This window comes from Labeo rohita, chromosome 6 (assembly GCF_022985175.1).
Source record: "Labeo rohita strain BAU-BD-2019 chromosome 6, IGBB_LRoh.1.0, whole genome shotgun sequence".
Classification (NCBI taxonomy): Eukaryota; Metazoa; Chordata; class Actinopteri; order Cypriniformes; family Cyprinidae; genus Labeo; species Labeo rohita.
The window spans coordinates 16003932-16024171 of record NC_066874.1 but is presented as its reverse complement, the minus strand read 5'-3'; positions in this window follow the sequence as shown (position 1 = coordinate 16024171).

Sequence of the window (20240 nt, the reverse complement as noted above, 5' to 3'; positions counted from 1 at the left end):
GAAATCCGAGTGGCTTTTGACCCTGACATGTTAGAACGGTCCAAAAATGTAGTAAGGACATCGATAAAAAGTCCATGTGACATTAGTGGTTCAGTAGTTATTTTTTTGTTAAATTAAAATAACCGATTGTTTTGCTAAATAAGACAACCGCATTTTATTTGAATCGCATCATTTGAAGCCGCATTTAAACTGCATTTTAGAAGTTCAAAATCGGGACACCATATCAGTCCATTATATGAAGAAAAATGCTGAAATGTTTTCCTCAAAAAACGTAATTTCTTTATGACTAAAGACAGAAAGACATGAACATCTTGGATGACAAGGGGGTGAGTAAATAGGTTAATAATAGTACATATATTTTTCACAGTGCAAATAATTGCATGTTATTGATAAAATAATACATTTCACACTGTTTTATTCCTTTTATTGAGGTACTGTGAGCCTCTGAAATCATTAAGTCATTTAAAGACAGAATAGATTGCAATAAGAGAAAAAAAAAAGTGAGCCAGTTCGCAATTTCTGTTCATTTGTCCTTCTTAGTTAAGATAATCATATACATCAGCAGTACCACTTCACCACCATCGAACGATGACAATAGAGAGAGATAGAGAGAGAGGCTTTGACACAATTCTCTGAGCCTGAGGAGGACTCTAAATTCAAAGCTTATGCAAATATGTTTGCGGTATTCAATCGAAGACTATTTGAGCTAGGGCAATTCACATGGAGATTGAGGATAAATATGTTTTCATTGTGCTCAGACAGTAATACATTAATTTCCCTTCATTATTTGTAAGAATCAGTGGCAATATCCTTTTGAAATAAGCATGACATTAAAGGCCCAGCGGAAAATCAGGATGGAACAAAAAGTCTTTAATTTAGTTGGTGCCAGAAGGCAGAGAGTAAGGATGAACCAAACGGAGGGATCCTAAAGTTAAAACTCACTTGCCAAAAATGTGCCTCTTTCCCCTGGAACGCAAACTTAATAAAGTAGATCATAACCTGCACGTTCATAATATACAAAATGTAATCACAAATTCATCTGATGCAGATGCTTTGAATTGAGACCTCGTTGCCAGACACTGTTAATTCACCAAGAATCAGGAATGTGTTAAGTTTCTGTCCAACTAGCAGACTTCAAAGTTGCCGGTAACATTGGAAGTGTGACTTTCATGAACAGCGAACTTTCTTTTCTCTCTCATGTTTCTCTGTTCACTCTCTCTCTCTATCCTTTCCCTCTCTCACTTTTTGTTTTTTCTGCTCTGATATTAACATTTTGCTTGTGGCAAATGGAGCTAATGTGGATTGGTATTTTCATTATAAGTCAGCCCAAAGCCATGCTCAGCTGTATCTGTGGTTTCCAAATTGAGCTGTAAATTTTGAGAGCATCTGACACCCGTGCCCCAGGCTTACATCAGAATACTAACAAGATGACGACGACATTTCCGTCTCCGTAATTCGAGTCGCACCGTATATCAGGTCAAGCCAGAACGCCGTCCGCTAGAACACAGCAGAGCGTGGGACAATCCAGACATAACACTCTTTAAGCATCCCGGCCTCACCGGAGAGAATAATGAATGAACCTATTTAGACTGGATTTACTGCCACTTTAAAACCTGATTGCTGCGAATTCAGAATAATTCATAAGACTTTTAGTGCCGTTCATCATGTAGCCTAGGCTGTTTCGATGTGAATGGATGCTTTCTTTGTAGTTTATCAAATAAACTCCTTCTTATCTGCCAGTGTAATATGCAATCTCAATGCATATGTATCAGTTCTGCCTTTAATTAAGGAGCATGTTACCACACTGGCAAAATGTAATCTTCACTTCAACACAATAAAGCCTGAAACCATACGAGAGGGAATGAGATGAAGTCGAAAAAACATCTATTTATTCGGTAAGCAACAAGAAAATAAAATGTTGCAAAACTCAAATTTCAAATATACAGATTTCCTGGAGCTAGACTGACAAAACGGTGTCAAATGTCAAGTTTATGGCTCCCAAGGAAAGCAAATGAGTGGATTATATTTTACAGATTAAAAAAAAAAAAAGAAATTAAAAGTTTGATGCAGTAAGAACATTTCTAATGTTATAAAAACAAATATATTTCAAATAATTGATGTACTACTAATAACAATTGGTAACACTTTAGCAAAGAGAACAATTCTTACTATTAACTAGTTCCTTACTAGCATGCATTTTATTAACACATTGGCTATTTATTAGTACTTATAAAGCACATATTCTGCATGATCATATTTTACATCCCTAATCCTAACCAATACCTAAACTTAACAACTACCTTACTAACTATTAATAAGTTTATTGAGGCAAAAGTCGTGGTTAATGGTTTGTTAATAGTGAAAATTTGACCTTAAAATAAAGGGTGATCTAAAAAATTAATAATAAGAAATGTTACCTCAGCACCAAATCTGTATATTTGAATGATTTCTGAAGAATCATGTGACAAATAAGAGAGTAATGGCTGCTGAAAATTAAGATTTACCATCACAAGAATAAAATACTTTTTTATCAGTAAGATTTTTATGTTTATAGCTGTGTTTATTTAATTAAAAATACAGGCGGAAAAACTGTAATATTGTGAAATAGTATTGCACTTTAAAATAGTGGGGTTTTTATTTATTTTAATATACTTTAAAATATAATTTTTATATTTAATTTTTATTAAAAAAAAAAAAATATATATATATATATATATATATATATATATCCAGTCCTCAGTGTCAAATGATCCTTCAGAAATAATTCTAATATGATTATTTATTATCAATGTTGGAAACAGTTGTGTTTTTTTTTTTTCTTTAACCTGTGATACTTTTTTTTCGTGATTCTTTGATGAAAAAAAAAAAAAACATTAAAAAGAAGAGCATTTATTTAAAATAGATATATTTAGTAACAATATACACTATCATTCAAAGTTCAGGGTCAGTAATTTTTTTTTTTTTTTTTTTTTTTTTTTTTTTTTTAACCTGTGACACTTTTTTCAGGATTCTTTGATGAATAAAGCATTAAAAAGAACATTTCTTTAAAATAGATATATTTTGTAACAATATACACTACCATTCAAAGTTCAGGGTCAGTATTTTTTTTATGTTATTTATTTATTTATTTATTTAGAATGATATGAATACTTTTATTCAGCAAGGATCTGTTTTTAAACCTGTGATGTTTTTTTCAGGATTCTTTGATGAATAAAACATTAAAAAGAAGAGCATTTATTTAAAATAGATATATTTAGTAACAAAATACACTACCATTCAAAGTTCAGGGTCAATATTTTTTATGTTATTTGATATTTTATTTATTTATTTATTTAGAAAGATATGAATACTTTTATTCAGCAAGGATCTGTTAAGTTGCTAAAAAGTGATAGTAAAGACTTATATTGTTAGAAAAGATTTATATTTTAAATAAATGTTGTTAACTTTTTATTCATCAAAGAATCCTGAAAAATTCCAAAAGTTTCCAAAAAAATATTAAGCAGCACAACTGTTTCCAAGATAATAAATCAGCATATTAGAATGATTGTAACTACTGATGAAAGTTCAGCTCTGCATCTCAGAAATAAATCATATTTTAAAGTATGTTAAAATACAAAATGTATTTCAATTTGCTATAATATTTCATAAATATGATTTTTGTCTGTATTTTTGAGCAAATAAATGGAAGTTTGAAGATGAGTCTTCTTTAAAAATATTAAAATCGTACTGTTGAAGATAGTATTTATACAGTATAATTTAATTATTTTAAGTGGTAATAATATTTGAGCATAAGAGACTTCTTTCAAGACCACTGAAAAATCTTACTGACCCCGAATTTTGAATGGTGTAATTTAAAAGCTCACTTCTTTTGTAAGACAAAAACAACAGAACAAACAAAACACTCACTGACAAAAGTCAGAGTTTGTCTTTTTAATTGAAACCGAATTTAAGAGAAAACAGTTGATTAAAGCTTGTTTCAGGGCTATAAAATCACAGCTGGGCTGAACAGAAAGCATCGGGGCCCATGAAGTACCAGCCTCCACCCAAACACCACAACCGTGGCTTCTCGGCATGGTTTAGTCAATGTCTTATCTTAGGACATGTGAATTAAAGTACATGGTCTCCATTTCAACAAGCAGAGCGTTTGTTTGCAGAGCCCCACACAGCTGTGACCATGAAGGACATTAAACTCCACTTTTTATGACTGAACTAATTTTGTGGTTTGTGCTATTTAGTATTTTTAGAAGACAGTGGTTTGTTCAAAAAACACAAAGAAGGACGAGTACCAAAACACAAAAAGTGCACAAGCCTGAATTTCTTATTGTAATGATTGTGTGAAAACATTACGTTGGTTAGGCGAAGGACGGATACTACAAAATGCCACTAACAACGGTGGCCTTATAGATGAAAGCAAGCTCTCTCTCAAACCCTGTATTATATTTATATTTTTGTTTTTATTCAAAGTTTTAGAGCCACACTTGGATCTGTGTTGTGTGTGTAGTGACCCCAGTGTATGAGGACTGAGTGCCACAATGGATCTGCACCAACAACACTGTGGTGACAGACACTGGCTGGGCACATAAATTCACACAACTTGTATGAACATCCACTCACACACACATCCTTCAGGTCCCTGTCTCTGATCTGTCAGGTACGGTTAGGGCTATAAAGGGCACAGACTCCTACTGAGAGAGAATTAGGAAGAGAAGAATTGAACCTGAACTCATGCACACAGTTTGTGTGGGACTGATAGGATGAAATCAGCCTACATTTGCATAATGTAATTTTTTTAAATATAAAAGCACTGAAAAAGACAGCTTAAATCGTGTATATAATGAATAGTGTGTAATTACAGTATCATGGCATTACTATTGTTTTAGACATGTATTGCATATATAAACCGTGTATTTATGTTAATTTTCTGGGAGTCATGAACTGTTTTGCTACATCTCAAATTATATATTGTGTATGAAAGTATTCTGTGTTGGAAATTACGTTTTATATATTTTATATCCTATTTAATCCTAAATCCTATTTAATGTGTACAAACAATATATACAATATATTTCACAGAAAAATATCTCTTGTGAAAATGGAAGTATTCTTTAGCATACTTTTAAAAATAGTACTTATTATGACAAATATTATTAAAAGAATATACTGTTTAGTGCAAACTGAATGCAATGTTTTCTGATATTTAACTGTATGTTTACTGCAATTGCAATTCATTTTGTAATTTATCTCATGAATATCTCTGCTATATCTCTCAAATTATATAATGTGTATGAAAACATTATGTACTATTTTATGTCTGCAAATGACTCACAATTTAATATTTTAATTACACATTTAGCAAACGTGTAATAAAACAATTATATACAGTACTGTGCAAAAGTCTTAGGCCACTAGTATTTTCATCAGCTAAAAAATGGTTTAAAGTCAGTTAAAGTCAGTCTGTTGCTGTAGTGTGTTAGTAAGAAATATCAGTTTACATTTCTAAACATTCATTTTGCCATTAATTATAATAATCCAGTGAGATTTTTGTATGGAGCACAGGCTATTGTCAAACTCCTTGTGCAAACAGAGATGTGATCTCTCCATCACTCAATCCAGTCTGTCTTAAGAAACAGAAAAAACGGAGACAGACTAAATCCAGAAGAACTGTGGCAACATCTCCAAGATGCTTTAAGAGACCTATACCTACAAAGCTACAGTACTGTTAAAATTTTTAGGCAGTTAGGCACATAAAATGAGGATGCTCTCAAAAACAATGTCATAAATAGATTTTCTTTATCAATGAACTTCTATTAACTAAAATAAATCAGTATTTGTCAGGATGTTACCATCCTTTGCATTTAAAGTAGCTTTTGCCCTAGGTGCACTTGTGCCGAGTTTTTCAGGTAGCTTTGCAGGTAGGTTATTTGAAACATCTTGGAGATGTTGAAACAGTTCTTCTGGATTTAGTCTGTTTCAGTTTTTCTGTTTCTTCATGTCATTCCAGAGACAGACTGGATGATGGTGAGATCAGATGTCTGTTTGGAGCACTGGCTGTTGTCAGACTCCTTGTGCAAACAAAAATCTCACTAGATTATTACAATTAATGGCAAACAGAATGTTTGGAAATGTAAACTGATGTTTCCTACTGACACACTACAGCAAGATAGAAATAACTTACTTTGAAAGATACTTTTTTTTTTAGCTGGTGAAAATACTAGTGGCCTAAGACTTTTGCACAGTACTGTATATACATACATACATATATATATATATATATATATATATATATATATATGTATATATCAAACCGTTGCAGTCTGTCAGTCATATAATGGCAGTCAATGGCTCCCAAATCTTTGAGAGTGAAAAAAAAAAACAAACATACACAAACAAAACCAAATTAAATCCTGCGACTCGTGACGATACACTGATGTCCTAAGACACGAAACGATCAGTTTGTGCGAGAAACTGAAAAGTATTTTTACCATTTTTACCTCTGATTCACCGCTATGTCCTATACTGTCCTGAGTGCCTGCATAGCATCTGGTGCGTGACATGTACACTCTATGGCGTAGTATACGCAAGCGCCGGGTTTAATTTGGTTTTGTTTGTGTATGTTTTTTTTTTTTTTTTTTTTAAATCTTTGTTTGTGTTCTACTGAAGGAACAAAGTCACCTGCATCTTGGATGCCCTGGGGGGAAGCAGATAAACATCAAATTTTCATTTTTGGATGAACTATCCCTTTAAATGAAAATGCATAAAAGTTAAAATTATCGTTTAATGCAAATAGTTAAACTTTACACTGTGTGTGTGTGTTTTTTTTTTTTTTAGACCCACTTGATTGTATGTCTTTACATATATGTGTCTATATATGTATATCTTTCAAGTGTATTGATGAATATACCAACAAACATTTATTTAAACTAAAATATATTTTGATGTTATTTCAATTGAAACTAGTATGCCATATATTTAAATATGTGTGATTACAAATTTATAAAGAAGTTACAATTTAGTACTGTGCATTCAAAAAAAAAAAAAAGTAAAAGTAATACTGAATGATGCACCAGTTAAAATGGCTTAAAAGTTCATTTAACATTATTACAAAGTGCTAAGATGTTTTTTAAACATGATCATGACTGTGTACTCTCTTTAGGTACACTCAATTTATTTAATTAATTTTATATTATTTGTAAATGCATTTAAACATGGGGGGAAAAAAACCTACAAGTGCACATTCAATACATTTAAAAACTTCAAAACAGATACTATGGTAGGCATATGAATATGGTAATAATTAAGTACCATCATATCATATTACAACCAATAACTTTGTAAGAGATATGTAGTTATTTGGTGTATTATTTTTTGTTATTAATATCAGGCTTAATGATATGATATATGACCTCTATAAACTTAAGAAGCACCCTGTGAGTTCTACCATCTGCTGGTGCAGCTTTCCAGACAGATCAAGAGGTCACCGCCAGCATTTAGTAAGAATGCTTTACTCGTAAAGGCCTCATCTTCCTCTCACCATCATGCCTTCACCACCCTTTCATCCGCAGTTGTCAAAACACGCAGTGCAATAATGGCCGCGATGAACTCAGGGCTTTTCGATGAACTGCTTTTCAGTAAACATTAGCCGCAGCTCAGAGTGTGGGACGTGTCTGAACTGTCTGTTAAAACTGAGAGAAGGCCCCTCTGAACACCTGTGTGTGTTTGTGAGTGTGCGTTTTCATTTGTCTACATGACTGAGAGGTGGAAGGTGATGACATGGCGGAATGGACCGGAGGGCAACACACACGCACACACACACACACAGACGAACTCATATGGTCAATAGAAATTCCAGTCACAGTCATGTTACAAAATCACTCTGAGGTCGTGGAAACAAAGAGAAGCCCTCAGGGTGTGTGCATGTGCTTGTGTGTGTGTGTTTAATGGTTCTCTCAACCAAACCCACCAAAATCCTGCCTGCAATTAAAAAGTGCAGCGCTCTGGCACCACAACTAATTTTCCCTCCGTTTCTACAGCTACAAACCAGTGGGGCAATTGTTATTAGTTCTCCATCGGTTTCAATTTGAATGCCTGAGAGCCAATTAAGGCTGCGGCTGATTGAATCCGCCCCAGGACCTTCCCATGCAGGAACCCAAATGAGTTCAGCCTGAGGTGGGGAGGAGTGGAGAGATGGAGGAAGAGGGGCACAGGGGTTAAATAAGAGGAGTTAAACTAGCAAATCCCAAACAGACTGCGGTCAGAACAATGGTTGGCTGCGGTACTGATGTAAATTGAATCAACTATCCCAACTTATTCATTCAGTCCAGTAGCTTCGTTAGGCTTGAATTCCACCAGCAACCCCATGACCTTCTCTAGTCAGGCTGTATCGCACCGGTGGAAGGTCTTAGCGATACAAATTGCATCAGACTGCTTAATTAGCCAGTGTAATGCACTTAAACGGATAGAAATCACATTCCTTTACTTTCTTCTTGCACTTTAGTTCTCTTTTTATTTCACAACTATCCAAAACTGTGTCCAAAAAGACAGAATTCAAACACAGTTGCTCTGTTTCATTAACTACCTCACTATGCTCTCAAAAGTAAGCATATTTCAATTATATTACCTTCTTTTAGCTAAATTCAGTGGCAGAATCACATAAAAAAAAAGTAAAGGCATTTATAATGTTACAACTAGCGTTGTCAAAATTAGCAAGTTAAAGCAAGTGATTAATTTTTCCAGTTTAACGGCGTAAGAAATATTTAACACAGTTAAAGGAAAAGTTAACTTCCAGAACAAAAATTTACAGATAATTTACTCACCTACTTGTCATCCAAGATGTTTGTGTCTTTCTTTCTTGGGGGCACCATTCAAGTCCACTATATGGAAAACATTCCTGAATTTTTTTCCTCAAGAAACACAATTTCTTATCGACTGAAGAAAGAAAGACATGAACATCTTGGATAACAAGAGGGTGAGTAAATTATCTTTAAATTTTTGCTCTGCATGTGAACTTCTCCTTTAACGCAGGGATGTAGCTAGGGTTGGCCACCCCACTCACAACTGCTGCTTCTCTCGCTGTTTTACTTGACAAAAACTGCATTTATTTAATCATAGAACGTCTTTATGACCACATCAAATAAAGACTTTTCTGGCATGCACTTCAACTTCACTTCAGTGCCAGGCGCTAGTCAAACCAGTGCGGGAAAGGTGCAGGTGACAAACGAAGCTTTAGTAGAACAACAGTGAACTGCAGTCAGATGAGATGTTGTCAGGCCATATGTCAGTAAAAACTAATTTACCTGTCCTGTCAGCCGTTATACTGTGCTCATAGCACGCACGCTTCAGTTGCATGCACAAATGCAGCGGTGTGTGCTGTAGCCTGTATCATTTCATACTAAAGCACGAACTACGAACATGCATGTCAGATCTGCGTTACATTCAGCAGCGGCAGCTCTTAAAGTAATAGCAGTTGAATAACCTAAAACTCAGCTGCTGAAATGTCTATTAATCAAAAAAAAAAGAAATCAATAACTTTTGTAGCTTTAAGGATTCATCTATATTTAATTTTGTATTCAGTGTTTGATAACTTTATTCAGTTTCTGTATATTTCCTACTTGCTGAAGGGCACGGGTAAATAATGGGTTTATGTGAAGATTGTTTTTAGCTCACTTAAATTAGAAGTTGTAATTTTTTTAAACTCTAATAAATGTTCAAATTGATAGCTCTCAATTATGCTGTAATGTTGAATGGCTAAATGGTTAAGTATTAGGGGGAAAAAAGAACACTTTTCTAGAGACATTAGTAACATTGGTATCAGTACTCACCTTCAGTCATACAAAAAAAAAAAATGTACAAATATACAGTTTTTATTTTGCTTTTTACATTAATTTGAAGTTTGAATGTAAAATTATTGTGATATAAAAGCATATTTAAAAACTTTAATGTGATTAATCATGTTTAATTTTAGAAAAAAAAAGTTGTTTTTTTTTTTTATATATAAATTGACAGCACTAGTTACAAGAGATTTCTGTCACAATTTCCACAATATTAAAGGGATAGTTCAACCAAAGATGAAAATTCTGTCATTAATTACTCACTCTCATGTTGTTCCAAACCCACAAGAACATTGGTCATCTTCAGAACACAAATTAAGATGTTTTTGATTAAATTTTAGAGCTTTCTGACACTGCATAAACAGTAACACAGCTGACACAAGGCCCAGAAAAGTAGTAAGGATATTGATAAAATTGTAAACGTGACATCAGTAGTTCAACCATAATGTTTTAAAAAAGACAAAAAAGTCCCTTAAGAAAAAGACATCAAGAAGTGTCTTTCTGTATTGCAAATAAGATTTCTTTCATGCAGATGAAACATTTTTAATGTGGGCCAGGTTACTGTCTCTGACTGAGAAAAGACATTTTAGAGCATTTCTGAGCATGCTAAAATTTTCAAAAATGTAGTCTTCAACAATATCTTCTATGTTAATAATGTCCTTACTACTTTCTTGGGCCTTGAACCTAGCAGGCTGGTTACAGTGTTGTCTATGCAGGGTCAGAAAGCTCTCGGATTTCAACAAAAATATCGTAATTTGTGTTCTGAAGATAAACGAAGGTCTTACAGGTTTGGAACGACATGAGGGTGAGTAATTAATAACAGAATTTTATTTTTGAGCCAACTAAACCTTTAATCAGTACTGGTTTAATAAGAATAATTGTTACTTAATAAGAAGAATTGTTACTTAAGAACCAAATCAGCATGATTCTGAAGGATCATGCGTGAATCCCGAATGTCCGAAGCGTGAATGTGAATTCGGATAGGCACGGAAAAAGAATAACCTATTCTATGGAGCCACTAAGGGGACATGGTTAGCCGCATGTTAGCGGTAGCCTGTTACATTACATTTCATAAAATGCGTGGTACTGCCGCTGGTTAGTATACACCGAATATGATCGCAAATCTCGAAAGTGAAAGTAAAAAAGTAAGCTTGCACTCAAAGACATTTTTAATGTTTTGCATGTTAATTGCGGGTCCCTGATACTCTCAATTTATATACAGTTTAATTACCTAATGATATAATTTTGAGAGAAAGAATTGAAATATATTTTTTCCTCCCATCTTGTATTTATTCCCTTTAGGGGTTCTGTAGTACACGTCATTTCCTTTCCAAACACGGTAACGTCTTCGAATTCGGGGGGTAGGGGAGTCGGAATCATCAACTATCGGTCAGCTAATTATTGAAAACAGACTGCAGTAGCACGAAGTCCTTCTTTAGTATCTAAAGTAAAGAGCATTAAATCTCTGAAATCTATCAGACAGAGCAGCAAATGAAGAGCGGTGTATGGATATATTGGACAGAATCATTGTGAAACCATCACATACAGCTTTTAGTTAAACGACGAGGCAAGCAGCCACTGGTCTCATCCACATCACAGGATAAGCTCCTTTCCATCTGAATTCAAGTAATGATTAACATTTTTTTTCTCCAAAAGTGGAGGCGAGATGAGAGAAAAGCGTGCTCACTTTTAAGGAGACACTTGAGAGACAGAAGGAGGGAAAAGTTTTAAAGGGTGTCAGTGGATAAGAACTAGAGGAATTAACCCTAAAGAGAGTTTTAGAGGAAGACCTGGAGATTTACGCCTTGAGTGGAAGAGGATAAGTCTAGGTGGCAACCTCTTATTCAAAGACAGCCGCCAAGATGATGAAGACACAGTCCTGAGAAACGTCAAAAGCACAAGTATTGAGCTGACAGAGAATATTCTTTACTATGATGAAGTTGCTCAGCGATAATCAAATGGCTGACACTTGATAAGTAACTGTCTTTTGATATATAAAATATGACAAGAACAGTAGAAAATGATTTATTAATCAGTTTTTGTGTTTTGTTTTCCAGTAAAACAAATGAATAAATGTTTGTTATATATTAAAAACCAAAAAGATTGTTTGAGATATTAAGACTCATTTTTTGAAAATATATCTTCAGTAAAATGTTTTCTGATTGTTTTTAAGCATAAATCTATAATAATAATGATAATAATAATAATAATAATAATACACAGTTGTGACTTCATATATTAAAATAAATATTTAAAACAACTAAAAATGTGAAATTTAATAAAAAAAAAATAATAATAAATAAATAAATAAATAAGTAAGTAAGTAAGTAATGTATTCATTGAAAACCACAAAAATTGCCTGAGATATTAAAACTCGTCTTCAGAAAATATATCTTGAGTGAATTGTATTTTTTGTTTGTTTTTTTTTGTTTGTTTTTTTTTTAACATAAATCAACAGAAATAATAATAATAATAATAATAAACATGATTTTATTTCTTAAGATTTTAACTTTATTATCATAATTACAAATTTATTTCTTACAATAGTGACTTTATATCTTAAAATATGACTTAATACAGGCTAGTTCTTATAAATAAATAAATAAACACATTTATTTATTTATTTATTTATAAATATTATTATTTTAGCTATAGGGAATGCAAATAATAATAAAATGTAATTTTATTTTTTAGAGTTTTTAACTTTACCATCATTGCAACTTAATTTCTTACAATTGTGACAAGTTCAAATAAATAAGTAAATAAATAAATAAATAAATAAATACATCTCTTTGTTTATTTAAAACCACAAAAATTGTTTGAGATATTAAGACTCATCTTCAGAAAAAATATATATTGAGTGATTTTTTTTTTTTTTTTAACATAAATATATAGGGAATAAAAATAATAATAACCTGTGATCATTTCTTTTAGATTTTTGAAGTTTATTTATCATAATTGCAACTTTTTCTTACAATTGTGACTTTATATCTTAAAATACAACTTGCCACAGTGGGACTAGTACTTACAAACTAACAAACAAATAAACAAACAAATAAATAAATTCTTTATTGCAAACCGCACAAATTGATTACGACTCATCTTCAGAAAATATGTCTTGAACTGTCTATCCTTTAAAGTTTAAAATAAAATAAAATAAAATAAAATAACAATATTAATTGACTAGTTTAAGACTTTTTTAACTCTTTAAACATATTTTAACTGGAATTTTTTTTTGTCTCTCGTTTGTTTGTTTTACTTACAGTCCTTGCTGTAAACCTCCAGCCCTTCCTCAACTAAAGAAACTTAAAAAATCAGAATGTTTTTCCCCAGTCTCCATTGGCCAAAGCACAAGGCAATGACAGCTAAGGAGAAGCATTTCCCCTCCTCCTCAAGTGGACTCCAATCAATGGGAGCAGAGACCGCTTCAGTAGCCCCTGCCCTCCTTTCTCTTATAATTATACCCTTCTGGATTCACTGAGTACCAGCTAGCCCCGTGCTATTTGCGGTAATTAGTCCAGAATGTAAGCTGTCAACATGCAAACCAACCCAAGCCTACCACCCTTCCTCCTGCCAACTCCCTCCTCCCCACAACACAACAACACGCACCTTACCTTAGCTGCTGGAGAACATTAACTTTCTTCCCCTCTTTTCTCTCTCCCTCTCCCTCGCTGTCTCTCCTTCGGCTACTCATGTCAAATCTAGGTCTCTCCGAACAAAATCTTAATAATTAACTGGCAAAATTTAACATGATTGCTTGTGACACACCTACTCTGGTAATTATTGCTTTGAGGCCATTTGCTAATGAAATTAATGCATTCGTTGCCCTAACAAATTAGCATAACTCATGCAAATGGCCCACATTTTAGACCCACTTGCGAAGATGGAAAAAGACAAGGGGAAAAATAAGAAAAAGCAGTGTCAACAAAATGCGGGGAAATTAAATTGCACATGCATGGAATGAAGAAATTGCATTAGCAGAATTGCAAGCGGTTATTTTTTTTCTCTAGCCATAATGGCTAAAAGCTCTTCATTTTAACCACCGGTGAGCACAGTAATGCAATGCTTTAAGATAGTGGCTTATGAGCGCATGATTATCATTATCATCATTACAGTCATTGCTGATCTACATGCGCATCTTTCCGAGAGCAAATATTAAATGACCGCCATAATACAGACATTAAAAGGTTATTAGACTGATGCATTAAGTGATCTGAGAGCAGGCACCGCTGAAACTCCATCAGAGTGAGATGGAAGCTGTCTCCTCTGCACAGATACTGTCCCACTGCCTGTCACAGTGCTACTGTATGTCAGCCCACCATGATTTTTAACACACTGACTGGCGTTATTAATATTTCATGACATTACCCAAAACTGGACACAAAATGAGGGATGTAGTGAGTGTATTTTTTGTGTTTGGGTCATGTTTTTTTTTTTTTTTTTGGTCATTGTGGTGACCTGATGTCCTTGTAAGTATGGTACAACAAGAAATCCCCTGTAATGTGGGGTGCAGCTGGCCAAAATGTGTAAAAAAATATTAATGAACATGCTACATTGTACCAAGTTCTTTTTGGCGTTATCAGAAAAACTGCCACAAACCGCGCCGGCGCGTTTTCCACCCCAGAGGATTAAAACCAATTCTCATGTTGTTATGAATTTGTATATCTTTCTGTCTTTCTGTCATTTTGATGAACTGTCAATGGGACCCAAAACTTTTAAGATCAAAAAAGACCATAAAGGTTGTTTTAAAGGGATAGTTGTCCCAAAAATGAAAATTCTGTCATTAATTACTCACCCTCATGTCGTTACAAACCCGGAAGACCTTTGTTTATCTTCAGAACACAAATTAAGATATTTTTGATGAAATCCAAGAGCTCCGGCATTAGTGGTTCAATCGTAAAAGAAGAAAGTAAGAAATAAAGTCATTTCTGTCTATGCAAGGTCAGAAAGCTCTTGAATCCAAAGATAAACAAACAGGTTTGGAACAACATAAGTGTGAGTAATTAAAAGGACAGTTCACCCAAAAATGAAAATTAGCCCATTATTTACTCACCCTCCAGACATCCTAGGTGTATATGACTTCCTTTTTTCAGACGAATCCAATCAAGAGTTATATTAAAAAATATCCTGGCACTTCCAAGCTTTAATCATGACAATAGACAGGTGTTTCTCTTCATCAGTCCAAAACGAGTCCAATAAAGCGCATCCATCCATAATAAAAAGTGCCTCACATGGCTCCGGGGGGTGAATAAAGGCCTCCTGTAGTCAATCGGGGCATTTTTGTAAGAAAAATATCCGTATTCAAAACATAAAAATCACTTTCATCTATCTTGCACCAACCAGTCACACACGGAGGCCTTTCCGGGTTGATAACATAGGACGTCAGCGTTGAGCATGTGCCGGTGAGTCTCACACAAACCAACGTTTGTTTACAGAAGCAAGGGAAGCAAAGTTGTCTTACTTTAGCAAAGGAAAACTAGTCTCTTCTTGGTTTATTTTAAAAACCTCTGACATTTTTTTTTTTTTTTCAAATCCTCGATGCCGTGTTTGTCTATCTCCATGGGGCATTCTCGTTCATCACGTCACATACACAACACCAATGTCCTATGCCATCTGCCCGGAAAGGCTTTCGTGCACAACTAGCTGGCGCAAGATAGATTAAAGTGATTTTTATATTTTAAATATGGCTCTTTTTCTTACAAAAATGCATTGATTCACTACATCGAGGCCTTTATTCACTCCCTGGAGCCATGTGAGGCACTTTCTATTATGGATGGATGCACTTCATTGGATTTGTTTTGGACTGATGAAGAGAAACAGCCACTCATTGCCATTCAAGTTTGGAAGTGCCAGGATAATTTTTTATATAACTCAGATTGGATTTGTCTGAAAAAAGGAAAGTCATATACACCTAGGATGCCTGGAGGGTAAGTAAATAATAGGCTAATTTTAATTTTTGGATGAACTGTCCCTTTAAGTTAAGTCAGATGACCAAATCAAAATAGCAAATATTTCAACACAAATTTTAAAATGACATTTGGACATGTGACATATACATTTTTGCTTTGATGTTTTATGTTTATGTCACTTTCTTTGATGTAGTGTATTTCATGCCTGCATTGATCATTGTTTTGATTTGATTTAAAAGAAAATAAAGGCTTAAATTTCTGACAATCATACTACTTTTATATCCTCTTTGTTGCTTGAAAGATTTGGGTCCCTTTGACTTTTTTAAAGGGGTCATATCATGGACTTTTTATTATTATTATTATTATTATTGTTGTTGTTGTTGTTGTTGTTGTTGTTGTTGTTGTTTTAATATGTTCTTTAACCCTCCTTCTGACCATCAGTCTAAAACCAGCTGTTTTAAGGGGCGGGTCCTTTAAGGCTTGTTAGTAATCGACCAATGTTATGACTGGCTAACATCACTGCATAGGAAACAGTATCAATGCTCCACCCCCTCGCTATTGCAAGTATTTAGACAACATGATCAAAATAACACGGTCATTTCCAGACAAAGCATTATGAAACCATTTACTTACAGTTTGTGATGCAGCTGCAGTCAGATCTAGTACCCTTCATCCTTCAACAAATGTTTTTTTGTGAAATCTCCATGACACTGTGTCTCTTTTGCAAAACAATAAACTATACGCTGGGATCCTTCTGATATCTGAACAAAGACGCAAACAAGCTGTTTAAAGCAAACGCGTCAAAGCTAACATTCTTTCAGTCTATTTGTCCTATTGACAACAAACTCAAGTGTGCTGACTGTGTCAGAAAGCAAAAATGCATATGTATATTGTATCCAGTGTAGACAAGATAGCAATGTAATTTATATTTACTTTTGACGTGACACTCGCATCTGGCGTAATCAAGTGTCAAGCCGTTAAAAGCCTAAACGACAGTGGGCGGAGCCTATGGTGAGAAGATGACTATTCGTCGATGTGTTGCTCTGTTTAAGCAAATGATTGGACCTGGGTGACGTCACCCTGGTACTTCAGATCCAAACAAGCCATTTTTAATTAGAAGGAGGTTCTAAGCTATGAAACTTGCACTGTTTTAACGACACAAAGACCTCTTTTATGCCAAAGATCAAGGCAAATTTGATTTCTCATGTCATGACCACTTTAACATAAACAAAAACAGCTGAAACATTTTTCAAAACATCATCTTTTGTGTTCCACAGAAGAAAGAACATCAAAAGAGTTTGTGACAACACGAGGGTAAATAAACAATCACAGTATTTTCATTTTGGGGTGAATCATTCCTTTCATGAAAACCTAAAAATGCAGAAAGCTAGTGAAGTTCAAACAATGTTTAAAGGAAAGTCTCCACCATAGCACATTTAGCATGTGCTTGTTGTTTTTCACACACCATAAAACACGAGCAACTGTGCACAGAGTACACAGAGCATATTCGTAAAAGTGTGTCGGTTAGGTGTGTTGTTGCGCTGCAGGTGAGAAATCATAGGGATAAGTTGCAGTTTAACAGGATTTTAAACAGGCTGGCATGGATTGGCGGGCTGGAGCTGTGCTCGCTCAAGAGAGACAGAAGCACCGCTACACTTCCCACTAAATTGTTTTCCTCAGCGTCCTCAGCTTCCCTCAGTCGCCCCGAGGCTCACCGTGGTAACAAAAGCTGAAAATGACTCCCATTTAAACGGTATTGGGTTGCATTACCATGGTCAGGTGGGAGAGTCTGGAAGCCATTATGGAGGTTGGCAGAGGCCACTTGGTGCTGCAAGGCGCAAAACTAGACAAAAATAAGAAAAGGCCAAGGAGAGAGCTTGAGTCTATATGATCACTCGGGCTGCATGTACTGCCCAAGAAGCTAGATTTACATCTGTTCGGGGAAAATGGGATAAAATATTTGGATGGATCACGTTGTCCTATTGGGTCCGATATAAAAAGCGCTGAAAAGTAACCTTTTAACGCACTCATCCTTTAATGCTGTGGAATCACAAATAGATAAAGAGTTTTAGCATTTAAATCTTGATAATCAGATGATGCCCTCAATACTAAAGCCAGGCAGCTGATATATCCTGACAGGGAATATGGGAATAATCAATTTTAATATACACTACACCACAGTTCAGTCAAGACTAGACCTTTTAGACTTTTTAAATGCTACTGACTCAAACAGAATACCACTGATTCTAAAGATAACAGTACCTGCCATTATTCATTATCCACACTGACATTAATCAAAGATGATAACTAATATGTTAACAGAAATATATTTCTATTTAATTTTTTCTTCATTTTGTCACAATTACTTCATTACATTATCCCTCTCTATCCTTAAAACCACATGTTCTCTAAACATAATGTGTTATCTCAATTAAAATGTATAAGAAACTAAAGAAAAAGTGAAATATAAATATGTATCTTTTTAATTAACACTGTTACTATGCTCTGACTGACGGAACAAAGGTGTTAATTACTTTTAAATCAAAAACATTTAAAAATATATCTTTCATAGATGTTTTGCTTAACTTTGATTACAGTACCAGATGAAAACTTCAAAAATCAGACTTAATCTTGTTTTGCTGGGAGGTTGGGAGTGTTTTGGAAATGTAATTTTTTAAATAATTTTATTTTAAATAGGTTCATTTTAAATAGGTCCTAATAGTGGCAGAAATTGCCTTTCTTTCTTTCTTTCTTTCTGTTTCTTTCCGTTTAGCCCCAGTACTCAAGAATCAATTCAAGTCATCTTAAGGTTATCTACAGCAAATGCGGTCTCCTTGTAGCTCAATAAAACACTAAAAGACAGAAAAGAGATTGAAAATGGAAGAATATGAAATTAAATAAGCATAAAAAAGGGTAGGGATTAATAGGGTTGCTTAGGTTTGGAAAAAAGTACTAAAAACAGCATTAAAAAGCATTTAAAAAGGAGAGGATTTGATATCAAGTATATCTTCCATAGAGGTTTTGCTTAACTTTGATTACAATACCAGATGGAAACTTTAAAAATCAGACTTCATCTTATTTTGCTGGGAGGTTGGGAGTGTTTTGGAAATGTAAATTGTTAAATAATTTTATTATGAATAGGTTAATTTTAAATAGGTCCTAGTAGTGGCAGAAATTGCCTTTTTTATCTATCTTTCTTTCTTTATTTCTTTCTGCTTAGCCCCAATACTCAAGAATCAATTTAAGTCATCTTAAGGTTATCAACAGCAAATGTGTTCTCCTTGTAGCTCAATAAAACACTAAAAGACAAAAAAAGAGATTGAAAATGGAAGAATATGAAATTAAACAGGCCTAAAAGGGGATAGGGATTGGTATTGCCAGTTATCGTTGAGAGTGGGGGTTGCTTAGGTGTGGAAAAAGTACTAAAACAGCCTAAAAAGCATTTAAAAAGGAGAGGATTTGATATCAAGTATATCGTCCATAGAGGTTTTGCTTGACTTTGATTACAATACCAGATGGAAACTTTAAAAATCAGACTTCATTGTATTTTGCTGGGAGGGTGGGAGTGTTTTGGAAATTTACATTTTTATTTATTTATTTATTTGTTTTTTTTTAAATAGGTTAGTTTTTAAACAGGTCCTAGTAGTGGCAGAAATAGCTTTTTTTCTCTTTCTTTCTTTCTTTCTTTCTTTCTTTCTTTCTTTCTTTCCGTTTAGCCCCAGTACTCGAGAATCAATTTAAGTCATCTTAAGGTTATCTACAGCAAATGTGGTCTCCTTGTAGCTCAATAAAACAAAACAATGTAAATCAAAATTTATATTTAAATTTTTAACCCTTGTGCATCAATAAAAAATAAAAAAAAGTTACACATAGGTCTTTAGTGGACAAAAATATCCATGTCAAAAAAATTGTCATACAAATTTTAAGCTTGGGAGGAAGAGCTTTGTCTTGAAAACGTTTTGCACCTTTGCACATTTATTTCACTTTTTGCACATATTTTTAAATGACCTCTGATGCAGCATTTAATAAAGATATTTTGAAGACGTATAAGTCTGGTATACTGCCATGTGCAGATCTTAATTGTTTGTTCGCTCCATGTTTTTTTTTGGATCTACGCACCAGACCAACCTGAGTTTTAGATTTTGGACATTTGGCACTGCTCCTTTTCTGTGACTTTGAAGCTTGGGAGCACAGACTTAAGTTTGGTCTCATTTTAAAGAAGACCCGTGACAAATTATTGCTGAAGTAGAAAAAGTTTAAAAAGTGAAACCAAAATAAAAGTTATAGAGGTTTAAGTTTATGAAAATGCTTTATGAACAATATTTTATATAAAATATATATTAATTAAAACATTTTGAACTTGTGAACTAAACTTGCTAGAAAATCAAAGCCATAAATCTAAACAAGTTGTGTTCCAAATTTGAGGTTGCTATTTTAAAAAATTAGGTTTCAGCATGATTTTGTTTGGGCGGAGTAACAAATTTTCCCCATTAGATGCCAGCAA